A 15,220-nucleotide genomic window follows, 5' to 3' on the forward strand; every position below is an offset into this window, starting at 1 on the left:
ACATCTAATCTAAATCTACCCTCTTTTATGCAGTGGTTCTCACTGAGTGACACTTTGTCTTCTCAGAATCCAATCCTGCAGTCTTAAGTGGTGATGAAAGAGACTTTTTCAAGAAGTAAGACTATTAACTTCTCATCTGTGCTCTTCAAGTTGAGAAGGGATAATAGATTCAGGTGATCAGGTTTGCAAATATCCTGCACTGGAAACAGAAGTTTGGGGAAAACTTGCCAATAATCTTTACTGTGACATTTCTTAAGGATACCATACTAAAACTCTGAATGCCTTTGAATATTTGAAGCCTAACACATAAGAATATTTCCATTTTCTTTTTTTTTTCTTCTTTTGAATTGGGAAAAAGAAACCTAACAGCTTTTCATGGAAGAGCTGTCTGTGTCCTCCTCATGTATTTACTTAAAGATCAAGAGGTTTTCTAAGGATGTGGGGTAAGAGCATCATTGTTCCATTTTCAAACTCTTTTCAAAACAAAGATTTTGAGCACCTTTGCGATACTTCAACTCCTAGAGACCATGTGAAGTTCTTTCCTATCACACCAAAGTATCCTTGCTGTCTTAAGAGCGTGTGTTTCTTTCCTTCGTTGCTTTCACACAAGATTTTACTGTCTTTGTGAGCAACCTGGGTCTATGACTTTTAGCGACCCCTTTCACTTAGCTTGGGAGTGGCCTTAAGAAGTGCCTCAAAAGCAGGGCTTCAATGAGAATTTCATAATTGGAAACCATCTTCCTGAAAGGCTTAGGGAGGTGAGGGGAGAGGAAATATCAAAGCTTACTATTCTCTCATGAGTGCATTTTGTTTCTCAAAACTGCAGAAGTCAGGAGCTCTGTCTATGTAAACTATCATGGTTAAACATCTGTCTTATGCATGAATATTGCCATGCTGGTATGTGTGACAGAACAAATAAAATATCCCCAAAGCTCTGAAGTGATTATTTACAACACTCAACAATAAGCTAATTCTTAAGACAAGAGCGTAGTGAATGTAGTGAGCAGCTGGTGCTTACGGTATTTACTGAAGAACTTCAGAATAACATGTTCTGTCAAAAGCAATCTGAGATATATAAATACACAGAGAGGGGTTCATTTATGTGTCAGGTTACAAGACAGACAACCACCCGGAGAGCACTGCTCACGTATCAGTTGGCTTAAAGCTGTCAGTGAATAAACTCTTTGTGGTGGAAATTTAAAAGGATGGTTGTGGAAGAGCTCTGGATTATTAAAGGCTTGGAACCTAACCAGATATCACTGAATCAGGAACTTTAATAAATTAAGCAAGGAAAATGTGTAGGTACTCTGAGTCCTGTCAGCAGTGGCTTCACGTGCTTTTCAGCCCTAATGCTATAAGTCAGACAGCTGAAAAGACTCCCCTTCCAGACATGCAGGCTGGCCTGACACCTTGCCCTCATCCGCTGGTGGTTGTGAGCCACGTACCTGGCAGCCTGGTTAACACCGTGTGCCACGACGGTATCAGCAGGAGAGGCTGAGCTCTCAGGTCAACTCCTGCATCGTCTTCTCTTCCCTTGTGCTGGAAGAGTCTTTGAAAAGACCGGTTTCTATCCATGTGGTTATGTCAGCTATAGAAGAATTATTGCCTGGATTCACCTCCACAAAACTGGCTGACCAAATTACAGTTAATTGGCTCCTCAAACGGGCAGCCTTTCACTGTCTAGCAACTCCCCAAGCCTGAGGACTGATTCCCGTAGGTGCAAATGGCTGATAGGTAGAAGGCTTCGGCTGTTAGGCTGTTATCTTCCTTTTAGCATGAGCTGGGCAGCTAGGAAATATCTGTTCTGTAAGAGGCAATCAGACCATGATCGGTGCATTTTAGTGTCCCCAACAACCTTGACGCTATTTTCCAATGTCTACACAATGTCTTATTCTTTCTTCATAGTGCTTATAACTCCTTCTTGCAAGGAAATCATGAGTGTGCAGTCACTCTCCTTGCTTCTGCCAAACCCCCATATACCACATGGCCTGGGAAACAAGTGGGTCAGTAAGAAGACAGAAGAGGAAAAGCCAAGATGTAGCTTATAACTGCCAAAATGCTGCATCAAAACTTCTGGAGCTGGCAGGCCAGCTCCTCCGATCCCCAGCTTGTCTCTGCAGACCTGGCACTGGAGAGGGCAGGTGTTTCAGTCCTTGCTGGTCTGGCACTGAACAGCAGAGCCACAACACGAGTTTAAAGTCGAGTATCACACCCTGATGCTGCCACAGGGAAATCTGCCTGAAGCAGTGCTCTGTTGACCAATAGCCTGAGATGGAGAAGAGCTTAAAAGCAGGACCCCATGGATCTTAGGACAGCAGAGATGCCCGGTTCCAAATACATTACTTCATTATTTGTAGGTCAGTGAATCAACCTAGGAGTCCCACCAAAACCCAGCACCATGAGGTAGCAATCAATGAATTTATTGCTTTTTGAATAGGGAAAGTGGAATGTGCTTACTGGGTGTCATGGTTTAACCCGAGCTGGCAATTAAGCACCACACAGCTGCTCGCTCACTCTCCTGCTCAGTGGGATGGGGGAGAGAATTGGGGGAAAAAAAAAAAAAAAGTTAAAACTCAGGGGTTGAGATAAAGGCAGTTTAATAGGACAGAAAAGGAAGGGATAATAATAATAATAATAATAGAAGGATATACAAAACAAGTGATGCACAATACAATTGCTCACCACTTGCTGACTGATGCCCAGGCAATCCCTGAGCTGTGGTGTCCTCTGGCCAAATCTCCCCAGTTTATATACTAGACATGAGGTCACGTGCTATGGAATATTCCTTTGGCCAGTTTGGGTCAGCTGTCCCACTGTGTCCCCTCCAAACTTCTTGTGCACTCCCAGTCTCTGCTGGCAGGGCAATATGAGAACCTGAAAAGTCCTTGCCTTAGTCTAAACACTGCTTAGCAACAACTGAAAACATTAGTGTGTGATCAACATTGCTCTCATCCTAAATCCAAACCACTGCACTATACCAGCTGCTAGGAAGAAAATTAACCTATCCCAGCTGAAAACAGGACACTGGGCGAAGCAAGGTCATCATGGAAACATTTCTGCTGCTTACTGGTAAAGTTCTTGAGCCAATACTGACACATTTCTGCATGGAAATATAACTTTTTAGGTCAGGAGGGAACATTTCTTCTTAGCTTCTAGGTAAACTCTGTCCCATCATCTATCATCTCCCACACACTGACACACTTTGTGTGTCTCAACCTGTCCCATCATTTGTGGTCAGTGGTGTCCTAATTTGTTTACAAAATACCTTTCTTATTCCAATTGAGCCCAAATTTCTAAGGTTACTTCTCCAGGCTGAGACGGAAAGCCAAGGGCATATAGAAGAAACCAGTAAATACCCACAGGAGACATACTGCAATGTAAGGAGCCAGGATCCTCCCTGAGGACTGAGAGCAGAAGGGCTGGAACGACCTGCCCTACTGGTCCCCCCTCCACACAGCTAAGGGAGAAGGAATTGGGTAAATCCAGACAAGGCATGGTAATCACAGCAAGCTGGAGGAAAGCTCAAACAATTAGAGTCAGCTAGTTGTTGAAGAACTTAGGTCTCACTTCTTGTCCAGGGGGTAGAAACTAGACTGTGCTTTTATATTCTTGATTGTTACTGGGTTTTTACAGGGTCTGGGTTCGATGTAACTGCTACCTGAATAAGGGCTGTGTGCTTTTACACATTTGTGTTAGGGATATCCCCTTCCCACTTGTACTCAGATGTGTCATGGGGCAGAAAACTTCAAATAAGCAAGGATATACACTGCCTTGTTCTTGCACAGCTGGCTCCTCGCAACTTGTACACGGGACAGAAGAGCCAGAGCAAAACTGACGTTACACTGGACTGGTTTTCCATACTGGGACATAAGAACAAGAGAGCAGTGCTAACAGAGGGGGCAATAGTCTGCTAACCTACCCTCCACTTATGTTTCCTGCAAAAACACTACTTGAAAAAAACCCACCCTGTACTGAATAGAATGGTTTGGAAACATAGAGTGTTTAATTTCTGGCTAAATACCATCTAGACAGTTTCTCACTGGGCACTAATGCTCTCGGTTCCTATAAATGAAGCTCTGGGGAATGAGAAAGATGTTCTCAGTGAACAAGCTTTGGACTAATTTCTCATCTAGAGCCAAGACTGAGTGACTGAAAGGCTCATTTTCCAGTTCAGATGTCTTCAATCCCTAGTGAGCAATTCTGGCTTTAAGTAAATCAAAAGGCATATTAGTAGGTTAAGTAAAAGCAGAACTCTCTATATAGCCTGTGGTATAATATCACAAATGATGCCATTTTAAAGAATTAAACAGTCTTTACTCTTTAACTGACATTAAAATCTTCTTTACGTGTCTTAATAGAGGACAATTAAAGCAACTGTCTCCTGGTGCAGAAAATAACCCACTCAGAAGAAACGGCACCATTTACAGGTTCTTTAATAGTATTTAATGCTTTAATACTATATAATACTGCTGTGGCTGAAGCAGCTTTGCTGGGAAGGACCTGGGGATCCTGGTGGACAACCAGTTGACCATGAGCCGGCAATGCATCCTCGTGACAAAGGCGGCCAACAGCATCCTGGGCAGCAGGAGGGGGATCATTTCTAGCAGGTCAAAGGAGGTGATCCTTCCCCTCTACTCAGCACTGGTGAGATGTACCTGGAGTGCTGGGCCCAGTTCTGGACTCCCCAGCACAAGGGAGACATGGATATACAAGAGTCATCAGTCTAGCAAAGGGCCATGAAGATAATAAAGGGCTTGGATTATGTGACATATAAGGAGAGACTGAGAGAGTTGGGACTGTTCAGCCTGTGTCACGTGAAAGGGTAAAGTAATTTGGCAGAACATAAACCCCTTTGTGTTCCAGCTTATCCTCAGATATCAGAGGGGCTGGGGGTGGCTAGGTTTAGATTCTGAGTGATATCCAATTTGGCACTATTAGTCCGGTCACGTTCAACTGATTGAACTCTCACGATTATGGATGCACTAATAGCGCACTGCACTTTCAGCTTAGTTGCACTCCATGGACTCACACGGCCAGACTTTGAGAATTTGGCAGCTCCCAGTGAGAAACTCTTACGGGTAGCTTAATGAATAGTGCAGTTTATTAAAGCAAGAGAAATACAGGTTCTTAAGGACTGCCGGTGATAAATACACTGTCTGCAAAGCACGTGCAAATGATAATACAGTCAACTACAAGCACATAAAATTATGAAAGAAAAGAGCTCTAAAGATTTCTAAGTTTCCCAGGGAAGCACTCGGTATAACTGAGGGTTCGAATCTTACCCAATAGGTTTCCCTATGGGGGAGGCGGGGACAGAGGTTCAGCCCATCGACTGATCCCAGAAGTCAGAGATGTCCTCCCGACTTGTCTATGATGGTATCTTCCCCCAATAGTCTTCCTCTTTTGGGGTCTTTTTATCCTATTTTTCCTTTTAGGTGGAGCTTGAGTGACTCTAGTCATACATACCTTTATTTTGATTGGTATAAAGTTTTCTCGCTTTGCTTTTAAAGGTATATACTAGAAAAAATTCAGAGCACGTGCTCCGTGAGGGGGTGGTTGCACCTTGGAGGTGGTAACTTTTGGGATGGAGGTGTGTTTTGGTATTATAATGATATTATAATGAGCAAAGTTCACACAAAGGACAACATCTTGTCAAAATATGACAGACTATTAGCCCAGGGTGGCAAATAGGCAGCTTATCAGTACCATAGTACCATGAAGTTCCCATCTCTGCAGTGATTCACAGAGCCTGGCCACAGAGTCTTCACTCCGCTCCACCCTCCGTGCCATTTTGCAGGCAATGCTGTCTAGGGAACCACTGTGGAATGGATTCCTTGCATACCAGTTGCATTCCACCCTGAAATACCCAGTAATTATTCCACAGCCTGGAGAAGAGAAGGCTCGGGGGGGGGGTCTTATCAATGTGTATAAATACCTGACGTGGGGAGTAAAGAAGACAGAGCCAGGCTCTTCTCAGTGGTATCCAGTGACAGGACAAGAGGCAATGGGCACAAATTGAAACACAAGAGGTTCTGTCTAAACACACCAAAACGTAGTTTTACTGTGAGGGTGGTTGAACACTGGATCAAGTTGCCCAGAGAGGTTGTGGATTCTCCATCCATGGAGACATTCAAAACTCAACTGGACGTGGTCCTGGGCAACCTGCCGTAGCTGAGCCTGTTTAAGCTGAGGGAGTGAACTAGCTGGTCTCAAGATGTCCCTTCCAACCTCAATGATTCTGTGATTCTGTGCTTTCTTTTGGATCTAAGTGTCTTAAATCATAAGACAGCCTGATGGACACTTAAATGTCTTTAAATTGGAAAAATACTCATTTTAACTCTGAAACTATCAGATCCTTAGTAGGAATAGAGTTATGTATTTTACAAGTTGCTACCAACAATGAAAAGTTATGAGAAATAGCAACAATAGATTAATTATAACCTGTAAGCACAATCAATCTGTTATGAAGCCTTGCTATGCTTCTACTTCATTATTCATCTGCTCCTCTCAGCTCAGGTACCATAGAGCTTTCACCAAGCTGCTGTAAGCAATATGTTGATGAGGATAAATAAAGAATAGATTGTAAGAATAATGTGCAGTCCCAGCCCTTGCAAATTCTTTTAAACTTGCTGAATTTCATTACAATAGTTTTTATTTTCAGGTGACAGTATTTTTGAAGTGAATGGTGAATATCTTGACTCGATAATTTAAAATAAAGTATTCTGTTAACCTAGTAAATCCATGCAGGAACTCCATTCATTCCTGGCCCTGTATGGTACATAAATTGAACTTTGACTACTTCAAGTTTGTTTCCCAAATGGGGAGTGAGCCAGCAAAACAGTGATCACCCTCCCTTGCTTCTAAACTTGCAATAAGGCTCATCAGAAAACCAAAGATCATTATAAAGCTTATGTATTCTGATTTTTGTAAGGATTCCTAGGATCATATGTTCACGTCAACATGTTTTCAAAGGTTTTGGCCAGGGCACTCAATTGGATCCATAAGGTTATAAGTCTTCTGAAGAAGATGATTAAATCATTTTCCTTCACTCAAAGAGCAGCACTACAACAGATCCTTCAACTTCTGCAGCTTGTTAATGATGCATCCAGGACACTGGGATCCTCAGGGTCAGTGTTATTTATCACGGTACGTCGTTCCGGGGTCTGACCACTCAAGCTGCCTTATCCTCTGTCTTTCAGATCACAAGTTTCATTAGGTTAATTTACATGGAAACACGTTAAATGGCATGAGGTTTCTGTATGTTTTTCATAAAGGAAAGTAAATTGTGATCACCAAGCTGTAATTTTCTATAACAAAGGTCTTTTGGGAGCCATCTGCTGCAAATACGTCCCTATCATAAGCATAATGCTTGAAAACACAACTCTGAGGAAGCTGCTTTGCACATACCATTATTAACTGAAAGTACAATTACATGACTGACTTGTTTCCTCTGGAAATCATAATAAGTATCGAGTCGTGCGTGGTTCCTGGAAAACTGCTGACTGTGAATTCACCTCATTAAATCTGCCTGTATTTTACTGTCTGGTAGATTTGGTATGAACCACCCTGGCCACGTTAAAGACATTTTGCTGTAACTTACAGATATGCTTGGTGCTACAGAAGTGACTTTCATTAATTTGCCCTTTAAGCGAAGACCGTTATTTGTGGAGAAAAACAGAAGGCCACAATAAACTTACTGTTTACATCAACGGGAAAATTCTTATTCCTTTCAAGAGGGTCAGTGTTTTTCCAATAGAGTGCATGGGATCGTTCTGAGCCCAAGATTTCCATTTGCTCTCAAACTGTGTTCTTCCCCTTTTCCTTGCACCTGGTATTCCACGAGCGAATGAGGCATTTCTCTTCTCATACAGATTATACATGCGTTACTTCCAACGTCATTCCTCTGGGTCTCATCCAGCCTTTGCAAAATCAGTGATATTACTTGGGATGTGAGCTGGGGCAGCATGTGTAAAAGGTTATGAAGCATTTTACAATCCTTTTGTCCAAGTACTGCTACACTAAAAATCAATGGTGTTGCCTTCCGTAACCATGTGAATTATTGACTGAAAACAAATGACAGCCACTGAAATCTAGGAAAACCTATTAAAATGTCATCAGTCACTTTTAACCTTTTTTTTCACAGTACATGGACTGCAGCAAGACCTTGCGCACAAATATAATAGGAATTTTATTCCCTAGTTCTCCCATTCGTTTCCATTGACCTCTAATATGGTCATCATACTTGAATGAAAAACAGAAGATGTTTATAGTAAACAAAAAATTACAGCTTTTGGGGCATTTGATGCAGGAAGGTTGGTTCATCGTACAAAATTAAGAGTTATTACAGCATCTTCACTGTCAGTGTTTAGGGGACCCTGAAGCCCTGCTTTAGTGTCATTGTTTAAGGAATCGAAGAGAAAAATTATTTCATATTACACTGGAAGCAAGAAAAAAGCAATAGTGCTTAGTTTGTATAGAAGGCCTTTCCTGAGATTTCTATCTAAATGCAGATTTTCAGTTTTCAGCTCTGTACAATCTATACAAGAAATCCCTCAAGACAAAGATGCTGAGAAGAAATGAATATTTAAATGGAAAGGTTTTTTTCTAGAAGGAAGACAAATTTCCCAAGTATGTTTTGTGTCACTTTAGCAATGAGTTGAGCTTTCTTTGTCTCCATGAAACACTGAAAATGTGCAAAACATGAAACTGAGGGGAAAAAAAGACAAGCCTAGGACTGTGTTTGGAATGTGATAATGTGATCCTTCGTCCTTCTTTTTTGGTCTACTTCTGCAAGCACAAAAGCAAAGAGGTCCTTCCAGCATTTAAACAAGACAGACTCATTTTCTAGCCCTGAGGTTAGTATTTCTTCCAGCTACTGGGTAGGTAGTATTAATAACTGTGTTTAAATTGCTCTCCATTTGCATAAGGATTGGGGGGTAGTTTTACTTTCCTACAAGAGGAAAAATGAAATTCTCACTACAAAAGGCAATCCGTACCCTAATGAAGAAATTAAGAAAATAGCCTTGCAATTTAAATGGCAAGGGGAGATTTCTGATTGACTGTCAGTGCTGTCAAACTCTTGACAGTGACATGTGAAAACAGTCATGGCAGCCCACTTCATCACAGGAGGACTGTAAGGTGGACAAACTTGTTCCATTTCTTATGGATCACTGTGTACGGGAGAAAACCCAAATTGCTCAAATCCTGTCAGGTGGTCAATCAATATCAACATTTTATTTCTGATTACTCCCCTTTGAAGATATTTATTTCTACTCATCTAGCTGACATGGAAGTTATTCTTTACTGTGACACCAAAGAGATGAAAGTAGTAGAAGGCCCTCAAGAAAGATTGGATAGCTCAGGGAGGAGGCAGCTGCAAGCTGGAGGGGTTAGAATGACACAAGCAGAGAGGTGGTTGAATTCCTTGGGATAAGCACATGGCATAAGGATCTTGAAAATGAGACTAAAATCTCCATCATTAATGCCCACATCTCCAATAATGTTGCTTTCAGATACTGTAGGCAGATACTGAACTATACAGTAGAAGGCAAGGCAAGATGCAAGAGAGGATCTGTGAAGCTTCAGCATCAGCCGAAATGTGAAGCCACCTGGGTGGATACAGTAAGCCACTTGTAGGGTACAGGGGAGCCAAGCAAGAAGAATAAGTTTCCAAAATAGTAGACTTGACACAGTGTTCAAGATGTCTGGATTTGTGCTTTATGTCAGACTTTGGTGAAAGGAGGCTTCCTCTGAGAAAAAAAAAGCCACCAGCTAAGTAGAGAATTGTTTTATTGCTGTGGTGGATTGACCCTGGCTGGACGTCAGGTGCCCACCAAAGCCACTTTGTCACTCCCCTCCTCAGCTGGACAGGGGAGAGGAAATATAACAAAAGGCTCATGAGTCAAGAGAAGGACAGGGAGAGATCGCTCACCAATTACTGTCACAGGCAAAACAGACTCAACTTGGGGAAAAATTAATTTAATTTATTACCAATCAAATCAGACTAGGATAATGAGAAATAAAACCAAACCTTAAAAACACCTTCCTCCCACTCCTCCCTTCTTCCCAGGCTTAACTTCACTCCTGATTTTCTCTACCTCCTCCCCCTCAGCGGTGCAGGGGGATGGGGAATGGGGGTTGGGGTCAGTTCATCACACCTTGTCTCTGCCGCTCCTTCCTCCTCGGGGGCAGGACTCCTCACTCTTCCCCTGCTCCAGCGTGGGGTGCCTCCCACGGGAGACAGTCCTCCACGAACTTCTCCAGCGTGGGTCCCTTCCCTGGGCTGCAGTCCTTCAGGCACAGACTGCTCCAGTGTGGGTCCCCCGCGGGGTCACAAGTCCTGCCAGAAAACCTGCTCCAGCATGGGCTCCTCTCTCCACGGGGCCACAGGTCCTGCCAGGAGCCTGCTCCAGCGCGGGCTTCCCACGGGGTCACAGCCTCCTTCGGGCACCCACCTGCTCTGGCGTGGGGTCCTCTCTCCCCGGGCTGCAGGTGGAGATCTGCTCCCCCGTGGACCTCCCTGGGCTGCAGGGGGACAGCCTGCCTCACCATGGTCTTCCCCATGGGCTGCAGGGGAATCTCTGCTCCGGTGCCTGGAGCATCTCCTCCCCTCCTTCTGCACTGACCTGGGGGTCTGCAGGGCTGGTGCTCTCACATCTTCTCACTCCTCTCTTCTCCGGCTGCAATTGTGCAGGTTTTTTTTCCCCCTTCTGAAATCTGTTCTCCCAGAGGCACTACCACCATCACTGATGGGCTCGGCCTTGGCCAGCGGCGGGTCCGTCTTGGAGCCGGCTGGCATTGGCTCTGTCGGACATGGGGGAAGCTTCTAGCAGCTTCTCACAGAAGCCACCCCTGTAGCCCTCTCTCCACCAAAACCTTGCCATGCAACCCCAGAAAAGAGATGGACAGTATTCTGAGGAGGAATTAAGAGGAGTAATAAAAATACAAACATTTCCAGGTTATTTTAGGATTTCCTACAACAGTGCCGTAAAGTGATTGCAGTCCCACAGAAGAGCTGGTCAGTTGGCTGTTGTATGGTGCCAAGGCCTGGGATCTGGTCAGCATCTCAGACAGGTCTCATCATTGAAACAGAGCAGCTCCACATCCTACGTGGACCCAGAGCTCTAATCTGGAGGAGGGACATCTGCCAAACAGGTATGGTTATGGGAAGATGAAAATACCACCTAAGTTCCACTTTGCTTGCAAAGGCGGAATGTTCTTTCTTGAAAACACAGCAAATTACTCAGAGGTAAAGTAATTCAGTGAGATGTGCAGTACTGAGATGCACAGATGGTGCAAAATGATGGCTAGAGGTATTACCACTCTTCTATAATTTATTTTTGTGTTTGCAACTCTAGTTTTTCCTCTTTGTATTTGAGAACCCAGGGAACACAAACAATGAATATTTGTCCTAGTTTCAGGGGGCATAGAGTTAACTGTCTTCCTAGTAGCTGGTGCAGTGCTATGTTTTGAGTTCAGTATGCGAAGAATGTTGATAACACTGATGTTTTCAGTTGTTGCTCAGTAGTGTTTAGACTAATGTCAAGGATTTTTCAGCTTCTCATGCCCAGCCAGTGAGAAAGCTGGAGGGGCACAAGAAGTTGGCACAGGACACAGCCAGGGCACCTGACCCAAACTGGCCAACGGTGTATTCCATACCCTGTGACGTCCCATCCAGTTTAGGAACGGGGAAGTGGGGGCAGGGATTCGCCGCTCGGGGACTGGCTGGGTGTCGGTCGGCGGGTGGTGAGCAATTGCACTGTGCATCATTTGTACATTCCAATCCTTTCATTATTGCTGTTGTCATTTTATTAGTGTTATCATTTTCATTATTAGTTTCTTCTTTTCTGTTCTATTAAACCGTTCTTATCTCAACCCACGGGTTTTGCTTCTTTTCCCGATTTTCTCCCCCATCCCACTGGGGGGTGGGGGGGAGTGAGTGAGCGGCTGCGTGGTGCTTAGTTGCTGGCTGGGGTTAAACCACGACAATATTAAAAGCTTCAGGTGAGACACTAGGTTATTATTTCCTCCGAGCTTCTTAAATTTAATTTCCAAGGTAAAATCAGATTTATTGTTTTGAAGTGAAGGTGAGATGTTTACAATTTTCTATGTGAAATCTGTAGGCATTGCTTTTGTATATCCTAAATGGTTCATAAGAACTTAATTCTCAGAACATTTTTTCCTTCTGTTTAAAGTACACCCAGCCTCAGTTTACCTGAAAGATGAGCAGTTCCTCATAGTTTTGCACTGTTTTCTTGTTTGTTACTGATGTCTTTGCTTTGGATACTGGCCTGAGAACAATGACGAAACCTTCTTCTTTCAGGTAATACCATTGCATTTCTCAGTCCTACAAGTACCTGGTTTTTTAGGACTAAGGAAAGCCACAAAATGAGAAGTGACAAAAATAGAGTCCCTGAGACAGAACAAGATGCAGCTCTCTCCTTTAACATGTGGCATCAGTAGTATTACTGATTACATGGCCACTTTTTCTGAACAGAGTCCAGTTCTAAAAATTTGAAGATGCAACATCCTTAATGTAGAAATACATATATCTTTCCCTTTATCTTAGAAAAGATTAATTTTTCATGTTGATTCTATATCTATTATAACTAGCATTCAATTGTCAATAAAACCTGTGGCAGCAGTAATTAAAATGTTACATGTATTTCTGTTATGAAAATTGGATCCATATTGGTATATGATGTGTCGTGTGGTAGCTGTTAGCAAGTGCTTCCTTTCTACATTGTGGTCATTGCACATATTCCTAAACTACTCACTTTGGCCTACAAGCAGGATGTTTGCAAAGAAATACTTGAAGAATGCATAAGGTAAATAAACAGACGCATGACCAACAAGTGATCTTTTGCTAGTATTAAATAAAAAAAGAATATGAGAACAAAATGTACATTTTTAAAAATTGTAATGCACGCAAGTAATAGCATATGAAATATCGTAGAGTATAAAAATTGGGAAAGAATTACTGAGCGGTGAAAGCATATTAGCATGGTTCCTGTGTAAAAAACCATTTAAAATAGCAGATAGCTGCAGAATTAAATGAAGTCACAGTAAACAGGCCACCGTGTTTTTCCTTTTAAAGACAGACTTCCTTAAAAAGCCCTTTTTCTTTCCAACAAAGAAACCTGTGCAATATATTGAGTAATAAGGTATGCGTACCATGACTCAAGGCTCCACCAGCCAGCCTGCCCCGCCCTTCCCATTGCTCTAATGATAGGTGACTGACCTCAATAAAGTCTGTGTGGCTCAAGACTGTGGCTTGGACCCAAGCAGCAAAACACCTAACATTTTGCTGCAGGGCTGATAATTGCCATATCTCCCATTTTTCGATAGCTGTAGCCCCAAGTAACTTGTGGAACCATGAAATTGAACAGATATTGCCCACATAAGTTCATTGTAACTACAAGTTTTAGGTGGCCAGTCAGTTAAAGGAGATTACACCATTCAGCAAGTAGTGCAAGACAGCACCAAATTTCTGTAGCTCCTGTTTGACAGCAGAGCTCTCCAAAAGACAGTTCGTCAGCCTTATGATGCAATCTGTATATTTAAACATTTTAGTTTTGTGAAAAAATCAAGACAAGCAGGTCTTTCACCAACTACCTTTTAAAATTACCCTTTGTTTTCTTTTGAAGTAAGTATTCTATCTGTCTTACAAATGTATCCTTGCTAATTGAGAATCTTTCTCAAACTGACCAAAAAAAAAAAAAAATTAAAGCAGAGCACAATGGTATCAAAGGCTGAAAAATCAGTATTCATTTTTTGAGTCTGTGAGCAACAGGAAAGAGTCAGGGGAGCAACATTGCCTATGGTCATCATGTTGAGACACTCAGATTTCAATCATCTCATTGACATAGTGGTTGCAAATGTAACAAGATTTATAGTGGAAAGGTTGTTCTGTTACTGTTTTTTTGGTGGTGTGATTTCTGAATCCTGTGGTTGTATGGATAGAAATCTGCTTGATTTGTTTTTTTCTTGCGGCCTTGCTTTGCCAGAATTAAGAGGGAAAGAGCTAAAATACAGAAGAAACCAAAGCAATCTTTTGGTGGTGCAAATGTTAACAGTTCAACAGAGTACTTTTTGATTTTTTTCTTCCTTTCAGCATGTTGTTGAGGCTTGGAAGGTATACAGGTGCATTGGTCTTAAAAATTTGGCTACAGAGAAGGGCACTTCTACCCTGTTACTTTTCAATGGATTAGTAGAAGTAGCATGCACTTAAAACAAGCTGTCTGAAAGTATCCATTTAATGATTAAAGTAAGGAGAGAGTGAAAATCATGCGTTCTCTAACTTGAGGAATTATTAGGTACTGCTTAAAAAGCATTAAGCTGGAAGTTCCCAGTTTGTAGCTGTCATATTAATACCTCACGCTGAATATTTCTTAAATATACATATATATATGAGTAAGAATACAATACAGGCTGCACCCCTGAACACTTAAGTCACAATGACTCAATGCTTGCAAAGAGGCAGGAGTATGATGACTATATACTTACGGTGGGTATCACATACATAAGAAGATTCAACATAAGATGAACACTATTTGGCACATTTGTGTTATGAAGCTGTCTTTAGTTACTCTAAACCACTCAAATTTTCCTCATCTTAATCCTCTCTCACTGCACAGACTTGACTCTGTTAAAAAAATATTTGAAAAAATTGAGCTCTGAGCATCTGAAAAACGTCTCTTAAAGGATCTAGGCTGTGCCACTGTTAGCTGTCAGATGTTTCCAGATCCATTTGTAACTGTTCCACTAGGGTTTCTGTGGAGAGATTGAAGCTAGCGATTTAGAAGCCTAATAAAAATACAGTCTTCAAAAACCTTCTGCTGTTCCTAGTTACCGAGTTTCCCAGGCTCTGTAACCTTCTCAGTATTTGACATCTTAATGCCTGAGCACCTTCATTTCACACCTGCACATGCACAAATTACCACAAATTTTGAACAACTTGAAATCAGCCTTTAGCTGATTACACTTTAGCCGGCTGTGGATCCAAGAGAGCGGGTGCTCTTTCCCTGAAGGCGGTGGACTGGCAGGCTCCCTCGTGTCCATCTCCCAGAGCGAGCCTTGCAGCAGTCACCACAGCAGTCACGCTGTCCGTGAAACAGCGGTTCCTGCTGCCTTTGTCACTCCTCCACGTGATAGCTCAATGGGAGATCTTATGTCTGTACTGCAGGGATTCATAGTCACGCTTGCCTCCCTGGGGGGGAAT

This window comes from Harpia harpyja, chromosome 3 (genome assembly GCF_026419915.1).
Source record: "Harpia harpyja isolate bHarHar1 chromosome 3, bHarHar1 primary haplotype, whole genome shotgun sequence".
NCBI lineage: Eukaryota > Metazoa > Chordata > Aves > Accipitriformes > Accipitridae > Harpia > Harpia harpyja.